We start from the raw sequence: 8957 nt of genomic DNA, 5'->3' as shown, positions 1-8957 counted from the left end.
GAAATAAGTCCTTTTCTCTTAATTTTGATATTTAAAGTCTTAAAACAAGTTTTGATGAAATTAAGTTGTTATTTGGAAGTTCTTAGGTTTTTAAACAAAGTTCATGTTGAATAAAATGATGAAATAGGGGTTTAATTGAACGAAATTCAAGTTAGAATAGATATAAGGATTGAATTGCAAAGTAAGCTATAAGTTTTGTGTTTTAGGGACTAGATTGAGGAAAATTCGGAATTAAGAAAATATGTTGAAAATTTAATAGTTAAATTTGAGTTTAAATGAAATTTGAATAGGAATAAGGTGTGAATTGGTGTTATAAATTTGGTTATTAACATTTTTCATCAAACAGTTTTGGGAAGTAGCAATGGTCTGACTTTGAAAATTCACTAAAAATTTTATAAATTGAACTAGAGGATGAACAAAATATGGAATTAAAGCTTATTGAGTCTAATTTCTTATAGTAGAAACAGTGTAAGCAATTAATTGATGAATCAAGAGATATTTGAAATTTTGTAATACTGGTTCGGGGTGATTTCGAGATGCCCTGTTTTAACTTTGGAAAATCATTAAAAATTGTACAAAAATTATTATGGATTGTAATTTATATATGTGAACTCCTTAATGAATCTAGTTTCAAAATAAATAAACAAGAACCTTATTCGAGTTCTGTACAATGAGATAATTTAGTTTTAGTAGAGAGAGGTCAGAACTGTCAAATGAAATAACATGGGAGTATTTAACAAATAAACTGTATTAAATGGCTAGACCAAAATTCTGGAAATTTTATGATTAGAAGATATATGAGTCTAGTTTTAAGGAAAATTTACGGATATTAATTTGGAGTTTCGTAGCTCAAGATATAAATAATTTAGTAACAATGACTCAAGTAGACAGCTTAATGGTGAAATTATATATATACATTAAAAATTGTTAAATTTGCATGTTTAGGCTCATGAATTAAATTGAATCATGTTGTATTGATGATTATAAATTATTATTTTCGTAGCCAACAAAGAACCTGAAGCATCAGCATCGAAAGGAAAGGAGAAAGTCATCGAGTACTAAAACGGAAGAATTACGGTGTGTATTACTATAATTCGAATTTTAATTATTATTGATTGCTGAATTTTTTTTATTGTTATGTATGGTAAGTAAGACTTGAGGTAAGTATGTGAAATTGATATGAATATTGAGTGAAAATGAAAGTGATGCAAATTGAATCAAATTGAATTGAATAAGTGAATTATGGAAGATGTAATTATTTGAAAAGCGTATTGATTGAAAAATGATTGGTGATTTGAATTGTGAATTGAAAGTGATATAGGATTGAGAAAGTGAATTGAATACCCTATTAACTAGTCGGGCTGAGTCGGATATAGTTGGCATGCCATAGGATTGGATGTGTTCAGGGATACTTCGACCTCGAGTCGATGAGACACTGGGTGTCACTATATTTCTTCAGATAGATTCGATGAGGTACTGGGTACCAACTTTACTTCGGCTAGGCCGATGAGACACTGGGTGTCAACTATTACTTCGAACTATCCGATGAGGCATTGGGTGCCATATTGGTGTGTTTGGTTGGATCCGTGTATCCGCCAAAGTCCGAGTTACGTTAATAGGGTGAAAATTTGAAATGTGAACTTGAGGCATTGAAACGAGAAAAATAAATTGAATTACGAATTGAAATTGGAATTGTGATAATAAGAGAAAAGTATGAAATGTATATTCATAAGTGATATAAATTTAAGTTTGAGAAAATACATTGATTTATGAATTAGTACATATGACATTAATGTTAGGTATTTTAATATTTATGTTTTTACTATTGTTGATATAATTTGAATTATGGTAATATCACTGAGTATATCCATATTCAGCGTACGGTTGTTTCCGTGCGCAGGTTAGTAGAAGTCAAGTGTCCCAGTTCAGCATCCAGAACATTCTCGACTCCAACACAAATTTGGTGATGTATATTTTTCTTTTGGGTAAAGGTGGCATGTACATAGGTGTTATATAGTCACTTGAATATGCATATTACTTTGGGTAGTGAAGGTTGAATTATAAGATTTAGATGGTTAAATGAAATGGTAAGAAAAGTATATGATATTTTGATACATGAACATTAAGTTGTTAAATGAATGAAGTTTTTAATCAATTTTGAATGATGCTATGATAGTTATTAAGTTGAAATTATGTTAATGATATAAATATTAGTTATATGAATGTGAAAAATTGGTGCTGGTTGTTTTAGTTTGAATTTGCAGAAGGTTTTAGGTAAAAATAAGCAGACCGAAATTTTTATAAAAAAAAAATCAGAATATTCGAACAAGTTCCGTTCTACTTTTAACACGTGCTTGAACTTTGAGAGTTCAAGATAGGGACTCAATTATTATATTATACCATAAAAGTTATATTAATTGTAAATTATTAGTAAGTTGTCTGATATATCCGGTAATGCCTCATAACCTCGTTCCGGTAACGGTTTAGGGTTAGGAGGTGTTACATAGAGTGTCGGCCACTAGAAACTTGAGATCAAAAAAATTTACCTAGTTGACACCAAAAAGTACTGAAAATTTTATTTTATTTTTGACAGTGTCAACCACTTGCAGGCCGTCACCTAATAATTATTTTTTTGGACTGAAAGATGCCTACATTTTTTAAAAAGTACATAAAAAATATGCATATTGGTGCAGGCGATTACACTGCCGGCACCAAAAAAATTATTTTTTAATCCTTGATCTAATCATGGGGTAATGATTGGCAAGTGATTGAGTTAGGTCCCGACACCACCCGACATTGTTCCTTTTAAGTAATTCCTCTCGTTATTTTTGAAGTTGGATCATTTTTATAAATACTTGTTTTTGGGGTTAATTGAGTAAAAAGACTCATAATTCCACTTAAATGCTATTTGTAGTGGTTTAATATTGTAATCTTATAGCAAGAACTTCGAATATAGTTAAACTTTTGAATATGCTTTCAAGTTTTGTGGTCTTTATCCTTTCACTTTAAAGTAGTTTTCTACTTAAAAGATACATGTCTTGTTTATTTTATTGTTTGTGTTTTATTGTGATTGATTTTGTGTTGATAGGATAAATTGTATCACTTGCTATTTGTCATAATTGTCAACTTGTGTTTATTAGGAGAGAAAGAATATTGGTCGTGCTTTCACAATTTTTCGATGATTCAGTTTCTTCCCATCAATATAGATGTATTATTTAGAATTATGATTGTAATTGTCATTAAAAAAATCAAAATTGTATCAACAAAAAACATTTAATAATCAAATAAATAAAATTTTAAATAAAATTAATCTTTCTGTACAGCCCAATTTTGGGCCCAAATAACTCCCAACTAACCCCAGACCCAAACTAACCAAAACCTAGCCCAAAACCCACTAAACAGATAAGCCCAAAACCCACTAAATCCAAAACCCAATAGCAGCCCAATTCAAACCCTAAAACAAAATGAACCAAAAACCCTAGCTGTTGCCTCCCTGTCCCATCCTCCACCGACACCTCCAAGCACCACCACTGTGCCACCGCCCCACTTACGCCTGCAACATTAAAAGAGGAGAATAGACAGATATTAAAAAAAGGGGCATGTAAATGGCTATTTAAAAAAGCCAAATCAAGGACCATTTGACATTTTTTTTCGGTTCTTCTTGTAATGAAAAACATTATTAGATCTTAAAGAACACAAAACAAGTAACAGAGATTTCATCAACATCAAAAGCAGAAAAAACGAAGCCCAACGAAGAAATCAAAACCAGAGATCGAAAGGTGTTTAAATTTTCTAAGTTTCGAATCGGTTCTTCTTTCTTTTTTTCTTTTTTATTTTTCTTTTCCTGATTACATGGTTGTGCATATATATATTATTAAAATAAAGAGGAAAATAAAAAATAAAATAAAAAATACACCTTTTTCGAAACTCCGGCAACCGCGGCGGAGGACGGTGGCTGTTCGCCGGAGCCTAGACCGGACCAAGAGAACCTGCACAAAGAGAAAAGAAGCATTTTTTGAAAAACAAAAGGGAAGAATGACATTTTTTAAAAAAAATTTAGTTTATATAGAAGTATAAAACGATGTAGTTTTAAGGGGATTATGGAGACCTCAAAACGGCGCCATTTGGCCCTCGACCCGCGCAGGCGACCCAACCCGCTGGGGATCCGCGCGTTTTTGTCCTAATGGAATATTTTCTCAATAAGTCCCTCCACTTTTCCCTGTTCTCGCAATTAAGTTTTTTATTTATTTCAATTATACCTTAAAATTTACTTTGGTTTCATTTTGGCCCCCATTCGAACGACGTCGTTTAGGATGGCGGGGATTATTTCATTTTTGGACCCTGTATGCTATTCGCGCCTTCATATCGGTCCCTTTCTTCTTTGTATATTTTCGAATCGGCCCCAAATTCTTTTTTAAGTACAATTTAGTCCCTAGTTTGGATATTTGACTCCTTTATTATTAAATTAATTAACTTTATTAATTTCTTGTATTATTATACTTTACTATCATAGTTATTATTATTTTCTTTTTACTTTCGTTACCACTTTATTATTATTACGTTATTGTTATTATTTTCCTTATTATTACCATTAAAGTTACATTTCCTTTTCATACTTATTTATTTGTATTATTATTTTTATATTACTGTATCATTAATTTTATGCTGTCATTATTACAGTAGTTATTATTATTACTTTTTTTGTTTGTTTTTTGTTTTATTACGAATATTATTATTAACATTGTTACTATTAAATTTATTCACTACCATTATCTCTATTTACATATTATTATTATTTTTACTACACTACCATCACCCCGTTTTTTTACTCACTAATATTATTGATAAGAACATATTTTAATGTATTATTATTCTTATTATCATCATTATTATATTTATACTTGTATTTATTCTAACGTCATTTTTATTATTATTCCCACTATTATTAGTATTGCATATATATATACATATCCTTTTGTTATTATTTTTTATATACAAACATTTTGAATATTATTACCCTCTTTTTGTTAAACTAATTAATTCCACATAGTCATTATATCATCTTTTACAACTGTTCATATTATTGCTTTCGACACTATCGCACCCGTCATTATGTTATTATTCATATTAATTTGCTTTTATGTTTACTATAAATCACATTATGTTTTTACTCAACGTCTTAAAATAATTCTTTCATAAAAGTGATATTTCGTATTTGGTAATTCGAGATAATCGTGCCCTAACTTACTGGGTTTCAATTTTTCTCATTTAATCTAAATAACGGAATACTCTTTTAAATTGCTATACGAGTTTTGAAAATGCTCATTCTCGGAGGTGCGAAGTGTTGTGCCCTAACTTACCGGGTATGACATTTTGTCACCTCGAAATATGAATTTGTTTTAAAACAAAGGCAATATTCGGTGTTTGAGAATACGGAAAAAACGTACCCTAACTTACTGGGTTTCGATTTTTCTCGTTTATTCTAAATAATCGAATACCCTTTTAATAAATTAAAATATGCAAATTTCATATAAAAGGCAAGCTTGTTCTCGAAAATTCAAGATGTCGTGTCCTAACTTACTGGACGTGACATTTCATATTTTGAGACGAGAAGGTCTTTAACACTTGAGCATTTTCATAAAGAAGAATCGTATTTCAAAAAACTTTCAAGATTTTAATCTTCGACACTAAGACACTAATTAATCAACTAGGTACCATTTTTGGGCGTATCGAGGGTGTTAATCCTTCCTCGTGCGTAACCGACTCCCGAACTCATTTTCTGATTTTCGTAGACCAAAAATTATCGTTTTAGTAAATCTTAACTTTTATTAAAATGATTAATTTAAGGTGATCCGATCACACCTCATCAAAAAAGATTGGTGGCGACTCCCGTTCTTTCATTTTCAAAATTTAAGTCGATTCCCGTTTTTCAAAAAAAATGGTTACGACAGCCATATCAATTTCCCGATAGGATACGAAATTCAAAGTTGTTTGTAGTGATATGTTTTGATTTGTATGGAGCGATAGGGAAGAGTATAAGTCGGTTAAATTAGTTGTATGATCGGTTAATTTGGTTATGTTAGTCGATTACCTATTATTGAATTTGATAACCAAATCGACAAATAATATTTTTTTAATTATTTCAAATATATTTATATTTTTATAAAATATAAATTGGTTATGTTTGTTATTTTCATTATTTTAAATATCTTTTATAATATAAAATATATTTATTTTAAATACATACTTTATAATCTATAGTATTAATAAAATTCATGACTAAATTGATGTCCACGAGTTAACCGGGCATCAACTCAGTTAGAAAATTAGAAAGATGACCTTCCTTCTTTAAAACAAGCTATATTAGAAAGGTGAAAGTTTATAACAACCAGGCATCAATCTTTAAGGTGCGACCTATATTATATATAGGAACCCTCGTTCTTTTATGCTATCCCACCTAAAAACTTATAACAACGTGAAAAGTTAGGATTAGCAATTAAGTATATTTTAAATTCGAAATTGAAAAAATTAATTCTTTAAAAAAAACAAAGTAATTTAATCTTTGTCAATTTCAAAAGTGAACAATTAATGATAATTAGTCACGAGTTAATATTTTCAATCAACTATACATGATTTTGGTTGGCATAATAACAATTTAGCTCTTAAAATTTACACATTATATCAACTTGGTCCTAACTTAACAATTTTATCTCGTGACATTTGTGTAGATGTTAAGGCTGAAATTATCGAATGTTTTAGAATTAAGGCTAAAATGACAAAACATATAAACATTGAAGGCTAAATTTGTTATTATACCAATCAAAATTATATACAATTAACATAAAATGTTAACGTCATGATTAATTGTTCTCAATTACTCACTTTTAAAATTGATAGAAATTAAATTATTTTAATTTTTTAAAATATTAATTTATTCAATTTTAAAATCGATAACTACTGAAAAAGTTGTTTTACCAAATATTTTAAGTTGGAAAGAACACCCTTATTTGTAGAAACAAAACATGCATTCACCATATGCCTTGCATGAAACGCAACAATAAAAATCATTTTCAAGATTGGGACATTTGCAACAATGAATTTGCTAGTTTCAAGTTTTATCCAACTTTTTTTTATTTAAAAGTAAGTCATAGTGGACTTTACTAAAAAGAAAAAAAAAGCAAAAAAAAAATTGCAGCAGAAAAATGGGAGACCGATTGATAGAAAATGGGTCCAAAACATCCCCCACTTTAGTGGGAGGGTGAGGTGTTCGGTAGGGCGGTGGGAAAACTCCACTTTCAACAGCCCAACTTCGTTATATATATATTGATATATGCTAGCCAATTATCTAAAGCCACATGCATCAACAAAAAGTGTATATATGTTTATAAATGTTTATAAATTAGTGCTTTAGTTAGGGATATTTTGGTAAAATACCAGTTTATATGTGTATTGGTATGAATTGATAGAATTGAGTTTAAATATCGATTAAAGTAGAGTTTGAACCGAATTCTATAATATGTTTTTATTTATGAATTTTTAGTAATTTATTTGAATGAGACGAACTGGTCGAATGAGTTAGATCGAAAACTTATGGCTCGACCAGTTCAACTATTGATTTGGTTCCAAAAACATTGATACTTTATTCCTAATTAGGTATATATATTTATATATATATTTAATAAGTAAATTTTGATTCAAATGTAATTCATATATCAGTGGATATTTAATGCATTGTTAGTGAACAACGACATGACATCTCTTCACCAATGAAATAAAAAAAAACAATAGATGATTAATTGTTTTAAACATAGATCTGGAATTCAAAATCTGAATCTTATTAGGAGGATAAAGTCATAACAGTAACGCAATTAATACAACTCAAACCCAGGCCACACCTAAAACAATGAACACATTTACCATCAAGCTAACACATAATATTTATAAATTATGTATAATTGAATCTAAATTAGAATTTTATATGTATACTTTTATTAAATTAAAGTTTATATATGTTACACATTAAATTAAATTCATAAATTACTTGATATTTAATCTAAAAATAATAATATTTTTAGATTAATACAGCGTATACTTTTATAAGTTGTTTCCTAATATATCATATTATTTTGCTCATAATGTATATATTAATATGCTATCAGTGGATTAAACTATAGCGTCATTATAACCTTTTTTTCAAGTTTCGTTATAATAGTTGACTTAAAACTACAAATATATATTCCATCAACTATAGTTATTGTTTTTAAAATTAGATTAGAGTGGTTGGGATATCAATCCGAAATAAGAGGTCAAACAGTTAAATTGATTAGATCGATCGAATCGATTTTTTTTAATTTTTAATATTTATGTTTTTTAAATAATTTATTTAATTAAATCAGACGATGAATTGAACCAATCAAACAGGTGATCTGGTCGACTTGACCACCGGTTCGATTTCGAAAACCTTGACAGATACAAAGTACAATGGAAAGAACAGAACAGAACCCATCCATAACATACAGACATATTAAGACTTACCCACACATCGCAATTACAAATGGTGAGACTTCAACTTGAATATTTAAAGACCGAAGGCCTCCACTTTAACCAACAATATCAATAAATAAGGGCGGCTAGGGGGTGTCTAGTAGGGGCTTTGACCCCCCTAAAATAAGAAAATTTTATTTTTGTTTATTTATAATTTATAAAATTTTAAGTTAGTATATATAATCACACTTTGACCCCAAAAATGATAAAATTTTGATTTAATCCTTTAAGAAAATATAAAACACATAAACTATTAAAATAGAGAAATTGCATTCTAATTCTTATAAAAACATACAATTTAATTCCAGCCTCAGAAAAATTTTCTAACTTCACCCCTGTCAATACCTATAATTTAATTTTACTAAAATAATAACATCTGATTTATCTACAATTATAAACTTACACTAATAACA

General features: G+C 28.9%; 1 long non-coding RNA gene across 1 annotated transcript; it reads right to left on the bottom strand.

The window, feature by feature from the left end:
- Positions 1–3272: 3272 nt before the first annotated feature.
- Positions 3273–4181, bottom strand: LOC107942058 (uncharacterized). Its single transcript, XR_001695753.2, has 2 exons — positions 3917–4181; positions 3273–3553 (listed from the first exon to the last, which is right to left on the bottom strand). It is a non-coding gene; the product is annotated as an uncharacterized lncRNA (long non-coding RNA).
- Between the last annotated feature and the right edge of the window lie 4776 nt (positions 4182–8957).

The sequence above is a fragment of the Gossypium hirsutum genome, chromosome A12 (assembly GCF_007990345.1).
Source record: "Gossypium hirsutum isolate 1008001.06 chromosome A12, Gossypium_hirsutum_v2.1, whole genome shotgun sequence".
NCBI lineage: Eukaryota > Viridiplantae > Streptophyta > Magnoliopsida > Malvales > Malvaceae > Gossypium > Gossypium hirsutum.
This window is presented reverse-complemented; position numbering and strand designations above follow the sequence as displayed.